At 37.4% G+C, this 19365-nt stretch overlaps 1 long non-coding RNA gene across 1 annotated transcript; it reads right to left on the reverse strand.

Annotated features, from left to right (window-relative positions):
* Nucleotides 1–1521: 1521 nt before the first annotated feature.
* On the reverse strand, nt 1522–10354 carry LOC132545082 (uncharacterized). Its single transcript, XR_009554027.1, has 3 exons — nt 10265–10354; nt 9933–10124; nt 1522–1535 (listed from the first exon to the last, which is right to left on the reverse strand). It is a non-coding gene; the product is annotated as an uncharacterized LOC132545082 (long non-coding RNA).
* Between the last annotated feature and the right edge of the window lie 9011 nt (nt 10355–19365).

Below are 19365 nucleotides of genomic sequence, written 5' to 3' on the forward strand. Positions count from 1 at the left end.
CCGACAAACCCGAGAGCACGGGTAGAGAAGGAGTCCTTCTCTAAAACCGGAGCCCGGGCCGTGGCCAGAACCGAAGACATGATATTGCCTTCTGGCAGAGACCGATCTGAGCGAACGGAAGCCCGAGGAGCCACCAGGGAACCCAGAAGGATGGTGGATTCAGGCGCCGACGATGCTGAGGCGGTGGGCAAACCTCCGCCCTGAGAATCCGGGAGATGTTGGCCCGGAGGACCCGCATCCCAGAAAGCACATGCTGAGCCTCAGCTTCAGCAGTCTCAGGGCCATCTTCCCCTTGTGAACCCTCTTGGCCCAGGAGAAAGATGAATGACATCGTCTTCCTCTGCCGAGCCCGCACCCTCGATGTCCATCTCCTCCTCAATAGAGACCGAAGTCACCTTGGGAGGAACAGGGGCCGCCAGAGGAGCCATCTCCGCAGAGGGGAACTCCTCTTTATGGCATTTGGACGCAGCGCGACCAACAGCTGTAGCTGTAGGCTTGGGTCGGAGACCCGAAGCCGACCCCTGGGAACAGGAGACCGACGGGTCCGCGCTGGAGGCGGAAGTCCTTAAGGTCTGGCAAACCTTTATAGGACCGGCCAACAAGGCCCCCGAAGTAGCAGAACATTGGGGGGATTCCGCACTGCTATAACATCTCCTAGAGGAGAGACCAACCCCTATGGGTTCCACGAGTGAAGACCCATGGGGTAAAAACCCAAACCCCTGAGGGAATGGGAACGGTCCAGCGGGCCGGGAGTGACCCAGAACTGGCCAAGATGGCCTGCCTGAGTCTGGGGCTGGACATCCTGTCCAAAGGACCAGGATGAACCGCCACTCCCACCAGGTGGAAACCCAGACATGTACAGGCTAAGCCCGTAACTGCTGAGTAACTGTTGGTACCCAAAACCATCCGCAGGTTGGCCTGGGCGACCCAGGAATAAGTGCCCGCAGGCACCCCTTTCCGACGGTAACACCGCCGCCTATCGAGAGCTACCGGCCAATTCGACCCTTGACTGCGCCGAGTCAGGGTCGGGCTGCCCCCCCCCTACTCCAGGACGCACCTGGACAGGGGGAGCCACCCCCTGCTGAAGGGCGGAGCTCGGTGGAACGAGAGCACCCCCAGCAGGAAAATAGATAACAAAGAGTCATGTTCAACATATGTATGACAATGTGACATTGCAGAGTGACAACACTATGAAAGTGCCCTGGAATAGCCACATCAAGCTTTGTACAGTATTCTAGGCTGTAAAACCTTTATAAAAAAACGTACCTGCAGACAGTAGAACATTGGCAGCCACAGGATGAAACAATAAAAAATTGTAACAATGAAAACTGGTGATGCTTCAGGTCTACAACAGGCGTAGTCATATTTGTAGTCAGCCCACAATCAGGAACGGTCGTACAGAACATCACAGAGCAGTCATCACTTGCGCTGGCAATGAGGTTGTCATTATGTGGACACCAAGCAATGTCTAGCACAGCAAGCTGATGTCCAGTAACCTGCGGGGTGTAAATAAAACGGCCGTCCACACGACCAACCTGTTATCAAATTTCACATGTAAATTTACTTAATAACACATTGATTGACATGCTCTTTTATCACATAAATAAATATTATTGGTTTAAGACTATTGCCCGTTTCATAAATTTTGATTTCACACATGTGTAATATGACCAAGCAGAGAAGTGATTGACTGAAAGTTCCCATGGTCTCCATTGTGATGTCATAACTTCATACCATAACATATGCATTTTGAAATCATTAAAGAAAAAAATGACAAAATATGACTACAATCAATTTTGATTTTGCATCAGTCTAATTAAATTTTATTTACAAAAATAATTGCACAAGTATAAAGTTTTCTGTCATAAACAGAATCTTACACTCATTTCGCTTTCATAGAAGATTTTGTCATTTCCATTTAATTTATTGAAATTTGACAAACTTGTCAATTTTGTATTTTACCAAGCCTCTGAAAAATGAGAAATCATAAAAATCTCTGCATTTGGAATTTGAAATAAACTTTTCATAATACAGTTACCGTTGCTATTAAGACCACTTTTGGGACTGGACAAAAGTAGTCTTAATAGTGAGGTGGATCATATTGACTGCCAAAAACCATAATTGTTTAAAATAAAGACTGCATATATACCATTAAGTAATGTACACGTATATTTTTCAACAATAATAACTAAATTGTATATAAAAATGTTTAATTTTATCAAATGCATGTAAATTAGATAAAATTGGTGAATTGACAAAAGTATATATATGTATATATTCCTTAGTTTATATCATAATAAACATGTATATTTACTATTGTAAACATTGAATAAAAGAAAACAGAAAATAGGAATTTAACATTAATTTTTCAATTTTTTCACATAAATTTACAAACACATTAACTCAGTCAATGTATTACATGGTAAAAGACATTTGTAACAACATGAATGAAGTCACTATAAAGTCTTTCAACACTTTATTTTTCATATAAATTCACAAAAACTCCGTACAACACATTTGTCTTTTAACTTAAAAAAAGCGTATAGTGTACACTGTGGTGAAAAGCTACAGATCTGGCAGTTCCCTCTCCCATATAATCCTTTTTTAGCCATACGTCCTTTCGTTTACGTGGTGTTGTAATTGCATGTTAAAGTTCATCTAAGTTTTGTGTCAGTGAGAATATGTTGTAAAAAAGTTGGAATAGATACATGTTTGATTATTCAATCAATGACGAGAGTGTCATATCACTACAAAAACAATTAAAAACCCTCGACAACAGGTGCGCATGCATGCTATGGAATATCGGCCGAAAAGATTACAAAATTCACCTTCGGATATGCAGGGCTTTTAAAGTATTTAACAGCATACCTACAAATCTATCAATATATGATTAACAATAGTCTGATACAAAGTAAAACTTCAATATATCATTCCATTTGTTTGCACTTTGAAACCAACATAATTATGGAAAATACATTTCAATGTCTAGTTTTCCTCTCACAATATGAAACCATATTACAAGAGGCCCAATGTGCCTTCATCGTTCACTTGGTATTCATTGTGTTAATATCACAAATATATTGACATGTACACCATTGGCATTCAAAATGGTAAATGGTCACATCCGATCAATTCTAACCATTTTCCAGTACAAATGTTTCAAATATTTTATAATTGTGGCCTTCAATTTGGGTCAAGGGCATTTCCTTATGCAAACATTGTCAGTCATCATCCTAGGTAGCTATCACCTAAATGCTATTTTTCTCCACCTTTTGGTGAGTAAAAAGAAGTTGCTTCAAAATTTTAACTATTTTGACAAATGTGACCTTGAAAAACTTTGTCATTCTTCATCTTGGGAACCTATCAGTCAATACCAAGCTTCTGTGCGTTTTGGTTAGTCAGAAGAAGCAGTTTAAAAGTTGTAACAAATTTGACCCCTGCATCCTTGGATATGGGTCAAGGTCATTTCTTTTCCGAACTTTGTTGAGCTTCAGCCCAGCAACCCAGGAACTCACCAACCAATTATCATGACATTAGGTCTGCTGATTATTGATAAGTTGCAGGGCTCTCGATCTGCCAGATTTGGGGCCGAATTCCCAATGCAAAATAGTATCTTTTTTCCCAATTTAGACCCGAAGTTTTCCCATTTCTAAGGAAAACACCATTATTTTTCCCAATTCTAAGGGCCTCAGGCCCCAGTCCCAAAATGGGGTGTGAGAGCCCCGAGTTGTTTAAGTGGAAAAGTTGGCGCTGGGACTGAATTTAGCCTGCAATATACCCTATAGGACAACACATTGTTGGTAGAGATGTGTGCTACCATTAAACAGAATAATGATTTATCTTTATTTGTTAATTTTTTTACTGAATCTCCTTTATTTTTTTTTTTTGTTACAACCCTTGATGACAAATAAAACAGGAAGATATTGCTGGAATTTCAAAACAGATAAAAAGTGCCTATACACAATTAATTCTTCATGATGAAACCATTATAGAGTTGTAGGATCACACACCGTTACACGATGTGCAATGTGTGCACAAAGTAAGCACAATGTGCACTCAATGTATGCACAATTTATGCACCATAGGAAAACTGGACAAATATTTGCTATCATACAAATGTGTACATCGTGTGCGGTTTTATCATACAGCTGTAATCGTGCTTCATATAAATTTAGAATCTTTTCTATGAATAAGTGTGGGATATGGTTTATTTATTTTCAAAATATGTAAAAGTATAGCTAAGCCTTTTTTCCAATCATTTCATATTTCTAAAGGTTAGACTCATGTAGATCTATCAGATGCAAACTGGATAGACAAATACTTGAGTTGTGAACTAGGTATTGTATCATGTGTGTGTGTGTGTGTGTAGGGATGATGTGTGGATGATGTATGCATGGACGATGCATGCATGAAGTTTTTGATGCCTGGTGTATTAACACAACTGATCAAATATAACTATATATATATGTCTCTGGTTGTGATAAGCAGTTAGTCATACAATATTTTCCCATCAATTTCTAATTCGTAATTTTAGAGGGATTCTTATAGCTATTATACTTATGTACAGAGTACAGGAAGATCGCGCCAAGATGCGGGAACCACACAAAGATAATATAGAGCAGGAAGTGTCAGGCCCTTGTGACTTCCTGTTTATAGTCTAATCGCTATAGAAAGCTGTAGCTGATGTTCATTTGTACCAAACTCTTGACAGTGACCCAATGAGGAAATGTGTAAATTGATCCAGAATCTCATCCTTAATCACTCAAGACTCTTACTCCAGTACTACAATATTAGGTGAATGATACAGATCTGACAACACATTTCTCTCTCTCCAGTAGTACAAGATAACAAACTGGTGACAAGACATCACTTAAATCCCTTTCCTGCTGCAAGTTCAATCACAATCTTTAGCTTCATTTCCAATGTTGCTAATATACTTTCCTTCAGCAAATACATAATCTATGAACCAAGGGCGGACTGTCATATTATGATAATTTATTAAACATAACCTATTAACCCACTGCTGTCATTTTAAGACAATTTGTAAAACTATTTTTGAAATTTTCAATGCTTGGATTGCCATTAGGCCCAAAAGTACTGCCTTTGAGAATGGGGGCTCCAAATTCTACAGAAGAAAAACCTTGTAGTATCATGTGTACAAATATATTCACCTGAAGTATCCCATGACGTATCAGGTTATATACCATATTTTCTGGGTTATAAACCACATTGATATATAAACAGCAAAGCCAATTTTCAATAATGTTTTCGATCTGATCAAAATATCAGCTGCACCAAAATATAAGTAGTATCCTTTCTGACGATGTGGTAACCATCATGTTGACCATAGTTCATTGATATAACAGACAATGGAAGGCAATTGATCAAAATAACAATTATCGAACTAATTCGGCTTGGGAGCCTCCAAAAATTGTCTACGCAAAGATATAGATCCTGACATTACTGAACAATATTTCCATCTGTGTATGTACTGTTAAATATTAGAAAAGGCCCTTGCATGCTGACAAAATTCATATAGTACCATAATATTTCTTGTAAGTTACACAAAGCCATTCTTATCATAAACAAGCACAGCAGTCAATCTAGAATTTGACCTATAACCTGATGACCTATCAATATAAAGATGCTACAGTCTATTGTAAACTTCCACTATGACTTCCAAAGCATCCAAGGAAAATTCAGAAGATATTATTGTGATTAATATTAAAAGGTTTGATTTATTAAATCTACAGTATATAAGCCGAAAGCCTGACCGCCAAGGACAAAAATCATGGCTTAAAATCCAGAAAACATGTTATGTGTGAGAGCACATGTACATATAAATTTCTTTACATTACTCACAAATTTAACTGTTCATGGTTTCCATAAGATGAATGACATACTTAGATCTTAATATACTAAAAACTTTAGCATTTGTATCTAAAAGTTATCACTAAAAGTGTTCCCATCGCTTATCAAACTGGGTCTAATGGAGACATTACCTACAACTATTAAAGCCAGTTATTTTTAAACTCAATTCTAGATGCTTGGGAACAATTAAAACTAGAAACTGGTACTTAGCCATTAAAGGTGGTGTGAGATTTCATTAATGAGGGTAGAAGCATGCTGCTGATCCTGTAGTGTGTAAGACCTCACATTGATGCTACTTTAAGAACTTTTCAAGAGTCACTGGGATACAAGAAATCAAAGAAATATCAGTCTTAAAATGGGAAATAGACAAAATAGTCTGGTAACATAACAAACACATCAATTCAATACCAAATACTTTGGCTTCTGTGATCAAACTTAGAGACTGTCAAGCTAGGGAGACAAGTCAGTGTTTACGAAAAGGAAGATACCTGACAGATGAAGTGCATTTAACTGTGCAGGTCTATGTACCTATACATTCTCCATGGTGTTGATTTCATATAAATTTGATATAAATGTTCCACTTTCATCAATTTAGCAATAACAAACTTTCAAAGTCAAAATCAAAGATGGCCACCTGTCAGCCATTTTGTTTTCCTGATCCGTCATAAAATAAGATGGGCACAATTTGAGGACCAAAAGGACCCTATACATGAAATCTGAGAGAGATCTTTACATAAGTTTTTAAGAAATTGCGACAACAAATTTTCAAAGTCAAAATCCAAGATTACCTCCTGTCAGCCAAGGTAGACAAAACTAGGGACAAAGCAAAACCTACATACAAAATTTCAGAGAGATCCATCCAGTACTTCTCAAGAAATAGTGATAACAAAAAATTGTTCAAGACGGACAGGCCAAGGAAATTTTCCATGGAGATATGGCATTATGTCTCTGTATCTGATTTCATCACAACTGAAACCAGGCCTCAAATTTAATATTTTTGTTACTTGCTAAAAACAGCAAGTGCCATAAATTTTTACTTGCTAAAATGACTTTTTACTTGCTATTACAGTAAATCTTCAAATAATGTTTTATTTTTAGCATTTGGGCTGTACCGGTGATGTATCATTCTTGATTTTTTTTGTCTGTAAACACTTCATCAGCAAACTACTATTTTTTTCTTTTGAAAAAACATGAAATTTTTTAAGTATATGAATTTTCTACCATGGTTAACAACACCAATCTAAATCAGACACAAGCTTGTAATATTATTCTGGGTCATCCAGGTTTCAAACGTTTACATGCATGTACAAGGGTTGCTCCGAATGGTGTGTGTGACTTTCATTTTCAGCTTTGGCATGTTACGATTTTACGATTAACACAGGCTTCAGTTGAGGTAAATTATAAACAACAAATGCATTTTTTCCACGAACTGCACGTCTTCATTTACATGTTATGTAATTATTACAGTATGCATCTGATGAATCCACTCGCTTAAAAAAGCAAGTGAATATTTTTCTTGCTTGCAATTCTTGGATTTCCACTAAAAAATAACGAGTAAAACGTATTAAATTTGAGTTACATACCCTTATGTAGACCTGTGTTATGTTAAAACCATTTGTAATACTTTACTAGATTTTTACCAGTAAAATATTTTGTTTTAGTCAGTTAGTTATAAAGCTTCAGTAAAGGGCCACTTTGTCAGGATTTGGTGACACCTGTACTGGATCATTGATGATTATCTTTGGTTTAAGCTACAGGTTTTGTTTACAACATTATAAGTAGAAACAAATTCAATGACAATAATACAGTGCTCACTTGATCACTTAAGTTCATTAAATAAGTTGGTACAAATAATTCAGTTTGAATGTATTGTTTTTAATAACAATCACTATCTTGGGAAACACTGTAATCAATTATACATGCTTGAATATGTACTTGAAATGTTTATATGGTAAATCTCATTATCTAGTGAAGTGCTCGATGCTGAATTGTTTCTGAGAATAAGACAAGACTTTAAAATTTACAGCCAATGTAAATATCCTGTTATCTGGTTCTGATGCCCTGTTATAAATAACTTTAATCCTGATTTCCTTTGCTGTTTGAGTATCTGTATACAACGACAGCAGTCTTACAGCCATGAAGAAGAAACATACTTGGGTGTCTATAAATGAAATTAAATCATCAAATTATTTGATTATTTATTTGGGATAAAGAGACAGTGGAGGAACAATGGTGTGTCATTTCTGGGGATAATGAAACAATGGTCAGGTTTTCTCCCAAGGATCAGGGTCAGGTAAGTACTTCGGGATATTCTACAGCTCCCGTAAGCATACATTTTTGTATACTGTTTGTGTCCGGGCTAGAGGACTATTCATAGTATTAGTAATGTCAAGTGCATATAAATTGCATAGGCCCCATGATGGGGTGGAGTATTTACTGATGATAGCGCTCGCATCCTGGTATACACTGCATCTCTTGCAGGTCATATGCACCTCAAAAAACAAGAGGTCATTTTATAAGGTAAGAACTGAAACATGGTTGGCAAATTAAGTTTTGGCTAATTACATAACTGTACATAGTAAGGACAAGGCTCTCAAAGGTCACGTGATGAACTTTTCCATCCCCGATTAAAACAGTGATCAGTAGTAGACACAACAGCAAGTGTTGACAGGTCTTAATTGAAGCTGATAATCTTTATCAATTTTTCTCAGAGAGTGTCACAATTTTGTAAGGAGTCTAATTGTCAGTATTACAATGCTTGCTGGAAATCAAATGCATGGGAAAAGATAACAAAATCTAACCATTTATTCTGTTTAAGGTTATGATAATAATATCCAGGGTTTTCCATAATTTTGTTAGTAGTAGGCTGTGTAGTGAAAGTAGGAGGCTGGCCTGCCGTGTACGTGTAGTCGTGTACGGAACATTATTACGGAACTGGATTGGTGTAGGCGGCCAAATGATCAAAGTAGCCGGTCAAATTGGCCGGCGACCGGCTCTTATGGAAAACCAAGAATATCTAAAACTATCCTCCTCCTCTACCCTGGCAGGTATGAAAGAAAGAATTCCTAGTTTTTGTAAGAAAGTAGCCTTATTTTGTTCTCAACAGTAGGCATCCATATTGTAGAGAAAAAGATTATGGAAAACTACATTCCTGCCAAGTGTTCTATACGGAAATTGAATGCAAGTTTATAGTGCAATCAAAGCATGCTCCTTCAACTCAGTGAAAGAGACTGTAGTTAACAGTGTGTATATTAAACCCATGTCATCCTGCTCCTTTCTCAGCATTTTAACACTCCCTCTCTTTATCTCAGATTTTCTTAAATTTTAAGCAAGGACACTAAATATCAAATCCTTTGGGAACTTGATGTACTCTAAGGCAAAAGAACAGGAAAAAACACAATACTGCAGCACTGGAATTGAACCAAGGTCTCTGCATGATGACCTAATCTACTGGTCCAAAGACAAATGCTCCGTCAGCTGAATGACAATATTTAACATTGCAAGCCACATGCGCTTGCTCCTTTTCAGTAGTATAAACCTCATCTCATCATGTATATATAAACCACATTCAGACACATTTAACATCACAAAGAACTGTCCCCATTTGTTTCTTTCAAGAAGTCGTGGGACAAAGCTATTGTTATTGAGGAGAGACTATTTTATCATGTGCAGGTTCTATTATTTCAGCAATCATGCATTATTTCAATAGAGGATGACCTGAACCTGGTGGAATAAATCTGTTTGGAATAGGTGTCTTTGGACATGCCTTTTAAATAGATCTTGATGTAGAAGCTACATATATTACTGTAGCTAACATTCTTATGTTGTTTTGATGTATCTACAGACAAGTATTTGAAATACATCCGCAAATGTTTACCTTATCTTATATTATGGTACACATTATTTTATATGTGTACGATTGTTTATTGTCTCGGTATTTACCATAACGATATGTGGGAGTTTTTTGTGAGCTGTTGATTCCAAATCTGACACTAAATACGCACGTGGGCGACTGTCAATGGGAAAACGCACTACGTCATGTGTTTCGGAGGCTGACTCACCTTTGATAGGGGCAGGACGAGGAAAGTCCCACCACCAGCAGACTCCGTGATTACAGCCAAGAATTTTGGGTTGGCGGCTGCGAACGGACGGTCCCATGACTGTTTAGTAGTTTTTATACAGTCGTAGCACTGGTCGCGCTTCAGAGCCTTGCCGAAGACATGCCGGAACTTACTCTTTCTCATGAAATTCATCTGAAAGCAGATAAAGAAATCGTGTCACGTCTGGAGGAAATGACACCGGGTCGGGAGTCATTTCATCCTCCGCCTGTAAAGCAAATGCATTTCCGACCATCATAACGCATTAAAGACAAAACGTGACAAACGCTTAATACCTTTGTGGTTCTTTACATATGAATCAAACCCGCGATGAAGTGTCAAAGTTCTCAAAACGTGTGCTGTTTTCACGCCCTCTCCTGCCGCTTCCTTACTTACTCCGGAAGTGTATTACTGCGCATGCACACATCTTACAAGTCGAATTGACTCGTAAAATAACCAAAAAAGGTAAATGATTCATTGATGAAAGATCGAATTAAACTTTAATATATTGGTTTCCTAAATAAATATTATCTTAACACACACAATACTTACGTACATCTTACCAACTTGATGGGTACAAATCACACGTAGCCTAATCGATAAATAATTTACAAAAAGGGATGAAGGGAAACAACTCGTATGACAGCTGTGGGTAAATCACGAGAAAATGAAAGCGAATGACATCATTTTCTTTGTCTTAGATACTAAGATAATATTTAGAGATTAAAACCTGTAATGACAATTAATATGTGTTTGTACTACAATGCTCAGGTAACATCGCCATCCAGAAATGATGATTATTATTAATCCGAATTAAAGCTTTTCAGCCATTTCTGATTTGTCAGTTAAGCTTTTGTAGTCCCTGCTCTTTTGAATGCAGATGCACAATTTTAAAGTAGGGCTTGTGCTTACATTTTTGAAAGATAGAATAAAACTGTTTTTTTTTTTTTCATTTTCACTTCGTTTATTCTTTACTTTGTTTAAATCATCGTCGTCGTCGTCATCATCATTTTAATTGTAGCCTACATGTCACCCCATCATTATTCCATGGGTATACAATCATCATCATCATCAGTTACATGTACATATAATCATCATCATCATCATCATCATCATCATCATCATCATCATCATCATCATCGTCGTCGTCGTCGTCGTCGTCGTCGTCGTCATCTAGTTACAAGTACACACATCATCATCATCATCATCTATGATGTACGTACATTTTTCACACACACATACACACATCCTGACATATTCCACAACCCCCATTGCAATTTTGTATTTTCTTCTTTCTTTTCCTTCTAAAGGATTTTTTTTATAAATTGCAGACCAATTTGTTTACTTGTCTTCAAGTATATCCTCACATATTTTCCGACCTATAGATATAATGCAATATTTCACCATGATATTACATAAGCCCTTAGTCCCTGTAGGCGTTTTCATGAAAATGCTTAAATGTATTGATTTTTAAAGCAAACGAACAACGGCAGAGCTTCACGAGATACTTGTTTTGTTTCTTTTTTTTTTTTTTTTTGCGGCTAACTTGTTGTATATTTTCGCCCGAAGTTCACAAAATCCAACTGATCCCCGTTCCGGCAGCCTGTATTATTGAACAACTTTACCGACCGTCACAAAAACAGTGGAAAGGATACATTGCTTGAAGAAACTGGGTCAACATCCGCTCGTCCTCGAATCCGCGACCGACCCCGCTCCACAAAAACGGCCGTTGAGGATGACAACGCGCGATATCATATAGTGACGCATCAACAGAGACGAGTACATTGATTAGGCATCGTGTGTCTGGCAATTACAAGTTGAAAGCGAGGCGTCCTAACAAGGCCCTTCTTAGCGACGTCATTGTACTTGGACCGGAGTCCGAATACTCGGACCTAACGAAATGAGACAAGGTTCTGTTTTCACCCGATTGCCGCTTTGGTCTGCAACACGACAACGGAAAACACCAAGCTCGACTTCTATGGCTACAGAATGAGACTGCTTTGGAGGCGAAAGTGTATATATATATTCATTTTTTTTCTAGCAATATTTGTGGGGAAATTGGACCAGACTTCTGATGTTGTATATGACAATGTATCCGGCACAAACAAAACTTTCCTGTAGCAGAATAATGTACAGATGTAATCGCCAATTGAGAGCATATTTGATACGTTTTATGACAACGCGGTAATGGTCGTCAAAATTTGCAGAATTTTGTCCAAACATTGAACGATGACCACCGGTTTAAGAGTTTCATGCGACAACAATGCAACTTGTTCGTCAGCTGTTGACCTCGCAATGAAGTGATCAAACTCTTTATTAATGGTAACCTTACGCTTGAAATTGACCCGAACATCATTTAAAATCGAACAAAACGTCACTGAACGCAGAATTTTGTAAATTAATCATGACACCAGTTGTATCCTAATTGATCGATTCCTTTAAATTTATTCGTACATGACTGACAAGGGACCGAATAAAGAACCGTAACATACAGTGGTGCTACCTTTATTCGTTGAGTTTACTATATACAAATGTACGTTGGTAACCTTTTGATCGTTTGGAAATAGTGTGAATTTAATTGATTCCAAACATTACAGGTCTAGAAATGGACTTGAATAAATTAAATATAACATATGTGGTTTTACATTAAATCAATTGTTATTCCTGCCTTGACACGAGTGACTATTCATGTTTTATTATGCGTCAGTGTATAAGAGGAAGCAACGTTATCCCCACTGGTTGAGCAATATCTGGTGAAAATGCTAAGATCGAGTTTAGGTTCATATCGGTTGGATGTCTGCCCGGAGTGATTTGTGTTTCTCAGGAAGCTGAGACTAAGGCTCATCATCTGCACTGTCGTTCATATGTCCTTGGGATAGATAACATATGCCGGGTCTCCTGCATGATGTTCACTGAGGTAGTCATAAAAAATGTCAGACGATACAAAGAAACAGCTATCAGAAGCTTTATTGAATTGAATTGAACTTATATCAAACATTATTTATCAAATACTAAACACCAATACTGATGTTTTCGGTTTATAGCTATCACGGAGCCAAAACAAACTTGAGTTATTTTGCAGAAATTCTCTTTTATTGTATCAATAACCTTCAAGATTGACTTTCAAAAAAAGCCAAGCAACAGCTTTCCAGACGAAAGCACTCAAGCTTGATTGATCTTCAGGCAAGGAAAGCAATCCAGTGCAGGCACTTTTAAGTAAGGTTAATGAAATATTTGAATATGTCTGGATGGAAATCACGCTGCAGTAGCTTCATAGCATCGACAGCCTCGTGGCGGAGGACAAATCTCCGTCCCGTACATATCTAACTGAACAGTAAAATGAAAAATTCACAATCACAGAAACAATTTTTGAAGGGGAGGGGGGATAAACACCGGGATACATACGCATTTTAACAAGACGATTCATGGAATTACAGTTCTCCACCGACACACCGCCGCACTTAGATGAACCCATGCCCCAACTACGACTGAAGTTCAAGTAATTATTACTAGTGTAGGAGATGGAGCCTGGACGCTTTTTTTATCGTTTACGTACATTGTAGGTCAAGGATAAACTTTTTCTTTCATGTAGGTAAAGGGACAATTTTTTGTACGCGACACTCGTTTCACCAAGGCAAAGCTATGTCACAAGTATTAAGTTCTCGGCATTACTAGTGTACAAGATATGGACGGACACAATGCAAAACTGTTGTTCTCTCTGATGCCTGGTAGAGATTTAATCACGATTGTTTTCATGAAATAGCGGTTCAGTGGTTTTAGAGTTTTGGTATAACACTAAACGCCAGTATCCAAACACTCGATCGTTACTATTTAGGGAGAGAATTATCATTTGATTCCGCAAACATAGGAAACTGAAAATGTATTTCTAATGCACTCTCGTTGAATCTGACCATCACAACAATAGCCTACACGACCGTAATAGTTATTGGCATCAGATGTAGGCGTATGCTGAAAATGCTTCTCCGTGTTAAAAATACTTCTTTATGCGCTATACTGGCACGGCATAGGAGGCTGGTGATACTACCAGGTACACATATTCTGATGGTGTTGTTATCAATGTTCTAGGATAAACAAAACATATGTGACGAAGATAAAACTATATATTAAATAGCTACGTCCTTAACTTTAGAGAGGCAAACCGGAAAAGGCTTAAAATTCCAATTTTCTTTATTTATATCATAACAAAAACATTGGTTTCTTCTCAAGTCCCTGTGTAAAGCTTTCGTGTACTGCGCTGTAGATTTGACCGTGCAACTCTCTTTATTCTAAACATGGCACTGACGTCATCACAACAGCCATAAAGCTTTCATGTAAGATATGTAGGTGGAAAACAAAACAAAATGAGCAACCAATAACAATGGAACCAGCCATGCAATAGAGAGAGAGAGAGAGAGAGAGAGAGAGAGAGAGAGAGAGAGAGAGAGAGAGAGAGAGAGAGAGAGAGAGAGAGAGAGAGAGAGAGAGAGAGAGAGAGAGAGAGAGAGAGAGAGAGAGAGAGAGGAAGAGAGACAGAGAAGAGAGAGAGAGAGACAGAGACAGAGACAGAGAGGGAGAGACATAGAAGAGAGAGAGAGAGACAGAGACAGAGAAGAGAGACAGAGACGGAGACAGAGAGGAAGAGACAGAGAAGAGAGAGAGAGAGAGAGAGAGAGAGAGAGAGAGAGAGAGAATGAGGGAGACAGAGAGAGATTTGGTATGAGATGCTTTTCCATATTTTTGCGATTAGCTGGTCTCCAAGCACTCGGTCATACCTCAAACTTCATTGTCCAGACCATGGCGTTCAAAGTTGCACTGACCAATGTATGATTTACGAATCGGGTTCCTCTGACAGCCAATGTCTGGCTTGGTGTGAATACAAATATATGGGGGTGTATTCTGTTTGTATTCAGTCATCACAACGATCGTTCCAAAAAGAAGAGAGAAAAAAGAAAAGAAAAAAAAAAGAAAAGTTCTTTATCGGTGGCTGCTTTCCTAAAAATAAAAGATAAAACAAACAAAAAAAAACCTATCTTTCGACTCACTCTTTGCCCACTTCTCTTTTGAATGTTTCCAACTCCGATCCTGCAGTATGCAGTGGGTATAATCATGCACTAGTATTATCATAAGGCATTTGATGACCGGTTCTTTGCCTGTTTTACCGTGTCTAAAGACACTGACCATTATCATTTCTTTTCCTACCGTCCTTCTACTGTCACAAGGTCCTCACTTAAATTGTTAAATATTGCTAATTACATTTTTAAATCATGTTATAATGAACTGGTGGCGCTGAAGGTAAACAAGCCGTGTTGTAAGACGAATTTTATGTATCATGTAAGCAAGCACGAGGTATGTTAGGATTTCATGACGTGTGGTTGTCGAAGTGAATCTCCACTGAAAAATATTTTATCTTTATATACTCAATGGCTGCACGATGTTTTTACCCAAGAAATGAGAAACAGTTTTGAAATCTCGTCTTAGAAGTGAATATCGCGTAAAAACATTATTGATATATTTAAACTGCATGTTTATTGTGCTAAATCTTTTTCTACTAAATTCGGGAAATGTTCTCAATAAGTTTATGACACAAGCACACCATTCAAGAATCGAAATTAGAGTAGATACCAAGGTATACCTAGAAACCAAGGTTGTGTTTATAATGTAAAAGAGGAGACGTTGAAGATGGAACACACTATACATCATTATGTCCCGCTTACTCAGAAATAAGAAAAATACTTTTTACCGGCGCCCATATCCACAACTGAATTATTTGCAAATAAGAATATGAAAAAAATTACTTAATTCCTTCTTCATCGAAAGGAATGTTACTTTTTAAGTATATATTAATGATATATATAGTCTTTATTTCAAGCGGAGTTATGGTTCTTTGCGGTCATCTGATCCACCTCACTATTGAGACCACCTCACTATTAAGACCACTTTTGTCCAGTCCCCAAAGTGGTCTTAATAGCGAGGTTTCACTGTACTTTTACTGAACCTGTGTCAACAATTAAACTTATGAGTGTCTTGTTTATAATAGATGTATCGGTTTGCATCGGAATGTCTGCGATTACGTTCTCCGCCATCGTGTACACATGGACATTATGTATCTATTTATCTTGAATATCCGATATGCTATGCTGCATTTGGAAATAAACTGAATTAAGACCTTTTTTTCTGATTTACTCACTCTTTGCCCAGTTCTTTTCTGAAGTACTCCAACTTCAATCCCCTAGTGGGTATTGACCATGCATATGTATCAATACGCATTTGTTTATTGGTTCGTTGCATATTCCGAACCTGCAGCAGGTATAATCATGCACACGAATTATCATAAGGCCTGTTTTATCGTGTCTAGTGATGCCGACCATTGCCCGTTGTTTTCTTATATTCCTTCGATTGTCGCAAGGTCTTGTCTTTGTAATCTTAAGCTACTTATCTAAGGATGAGATACAAAGTTAGCTGAAGTTTGCAGTTCTGCTTTGAAACCTAATGCAGAGTCGTCCAAGAATGAGATGTAGGGATGTGATACGTAGCTTGAGTTCGCAGTTCTCCTTTATAACCAAACGCAGTGTTGAGAACACTTCCAAGCTTTCAAACGTCGATGATACCACCAGGTGACTTGGGTAAATCAAAATGCCAGGTTTGTTGCAGAAAAAGGCCATATTGGTGGGTCCTAGACATATAGTTTTCAGTACGTCTCGTTTGGTACACCTTTGAAACCTGTCTCATATCTTAGCAATGCTACACCCGTTATAGAGGATGTGTAAACGTCATTGGCATTCTAAACAAGCCCGTTGAATGAGTTCCCTTTCGATAGACTTTTCGGGTCAAACTCATCTGTCCATGTATTATTACTGTCATCTCCTCTTCTGACTGGACTGAATCGCCTCTTTAGGCATATTTCAATATTCAAACATTTACAACCACTATCCATCTCGATAATAACAGATAAAACAGATGACCTATGTCGTTTATGTCTCCTACGTATTAAGAGATCATCTACCTGAAGGCTGGTGTTAAGGATGTAGTAGATATTTATTGAAATAGTGTTAACCTGAAAATAATACAAGAGATCCCAGAGAGTTCTTGGTGCCCACCATTGTTTGATCTTTATATGCTCTTTGAAAGCTGGCTGTTTCTCTTCTTTTCTAATCTCTTTTCTGGTTTTGCTCTTTAATGATAAGATAAAATTTTGTTTCTTCTGATCAGTCACAAAATCAAATGAGCACAAGGAGAGACCAAAGGGAACATCTGCATGAAATTTGAGCGATATCCATTCAGTACTTCTTAAGAAATAGCAATAACAATCTTTACCAGGCAAAATCCAAGATGGCTTCCTGTCGGTCATTTTATTTTTTGGTCAGTCCCAAACTCACACAGGCACAACTAGGGACCTAAAGGAACCTATACATGAAATTTGAGAGAGATCTATAGAGTAGTTCTCAAGAAAAAGTGTTAACAAACTTTCATAGTCAAAATACAAGATGGCCACCTATTGGCCATTTTGTTATATGATCAGACCCAAAATCAAACTGACACAACTAGGAACCAAGGGGAGACTACATATGAAATTTAAGAAAGATCCATCAAGTAATTCTCAAGAAACAGCAATAACAATAGCTGAAAGTTAAAATACAAGATGGCTGCCTGTCAGCCATTTTGTATTTTTAATGAAACCCAAAATCTAATGGGCACAGCAAGGGACCAAGGGGAACCTACACTTGAAATTTAAGAAAGTTCTATCCAGTACTTTTCAAGAAAGAGCGATAACAAACTTTCAAAGTCAAAATCCAAGGTGGCCGCTTTTTGGCCATTTTGTTTTTCTGATCAGTCCCAAAATAACATGGGCACAAGTAGATACCATGGAGAACCTACATACGAAATTTGAGGGAGATCCATCTCTTGCTTTTCAAGAAATAGCGATTACAATCTTCATTGAAAAAATCCAAGATGGCTGCCTGACGGCCATTTTGTTTTTTTGACCAGTCCGAAAATCACAGCTAGGGACCAAGGAGAACCTACATGTGCACTTTGAGAAAGATCCATCAAGTACAGATGGATGACGGATGACAGATGCAGGGCGATTTGAATAGCCCACCATCAAGTGATGATGGGCTAAAACTGCACAATGATGAAAGCTTTGTTTGTTGAAATCTGATGTTTTATTTCTTTAAACATCACTAATATCACAGACATATTATCTCTGTACATGTTAGTATAAATAACAAAGCTATTTTAACATTCAAAATAGCACATTTTGTATCAAATTAAAAACACATGTCATTTTCCAAATTTTAAGGACATTTGTTTGGTTAGATGTAGGCAGTTATTGACAGCTATATGATTAACCAGACATAAAAGCTGTATTAATACATCAGTTGAAGATAAATAAAGGGGCAGTTATTAATGAACTTTTGCCTCTTGAATAAGCCTGAATATTATTTTTGAAAATTGCATTTCTTTTTTCATAATGTAGGCTAGGCGAGCATTTTCTTTTGAAAATCAGATCTTTCATTAATCATGAGTTGTTAAATGTAATGGTACGTGTGAAATGAAAAATGTGATTTCAATAAGGATGAATATCTGTGTTCTAAATATTACTGACTATACTTTTTCTCAAAAAAAAATGTAAAATGCATATTTGTTTCATAACCATACTTTCAATGGAGTCCTTCATATGTGAATCATTGTCTTGAATAACAGCCATACAAATTACTACTTTACAAATAACAATATAACAGGCTGCAAATATGTAAGTTTTAAAAAAAGTACGAATACATTAATATATTGTTTAATTCCTTCAATTCCAAATAAAATCCAATAAAAATTGTATCAAAAAATTTAGGAATGACAACCTTGTTTCTGTAAATTAACTTATCATACCCCATACTTACGCTTTTTAGGTAAGGGTGGGCTTATAAAGTCTACAAGGCTGTGATGACTTACAAGGGATATCATAAAACCATGTACATATCTAGTTCAGGTTCACACCAATGCTTCATATCTAGTTCAGGTTCACACCAAAGCTTCACCTGACATGATATCGGTGGTCATCCATGACCACTTTTAAAATTAAATCTTTTGTATAGATATCGCATGAACCATAGCGCAGATTTAATTCATATTGGTATATACCTGATTAGAGTTTGGCAGTCAAGGTCAAAAATCATCCTTGATCATTTCTCAAATAAAAAACCTTGGGTACAAGATATCTCGTGAACTCCTTGACTGTTTTACTTCATATTCACACTACAGCACCACACTACGGAGTTCTATACTGGATTAAATTGTGGCAGCCATAGGTCAAGGGTAGAATCAAATGTCACTACAGACAACTTTTTGAAAAACATGTAAAAAGCTTTTGTGCAAAGTATCACATAAACGCATTGTTAAATCA

The sequence above is a fragment of the Ylistrum balloti genome, unplaced genomic scaffold, assembly GCF_031769215.1.
Source record: "Ylistrum balloti isolate Yb309-2 unplaced genomic scaffold, AGI_CSIRO_Ybal_v1 Utg369822, whole genome shotgun sequence".
In the NCBI taxonomy this organism is placed as follows: domain Eukaryota; kingdom Metazoa; phylum Mollusca; class Bivalvia; order Pectinida; family Pectinidae; genus Ylistrum; species Ylistrum balloti.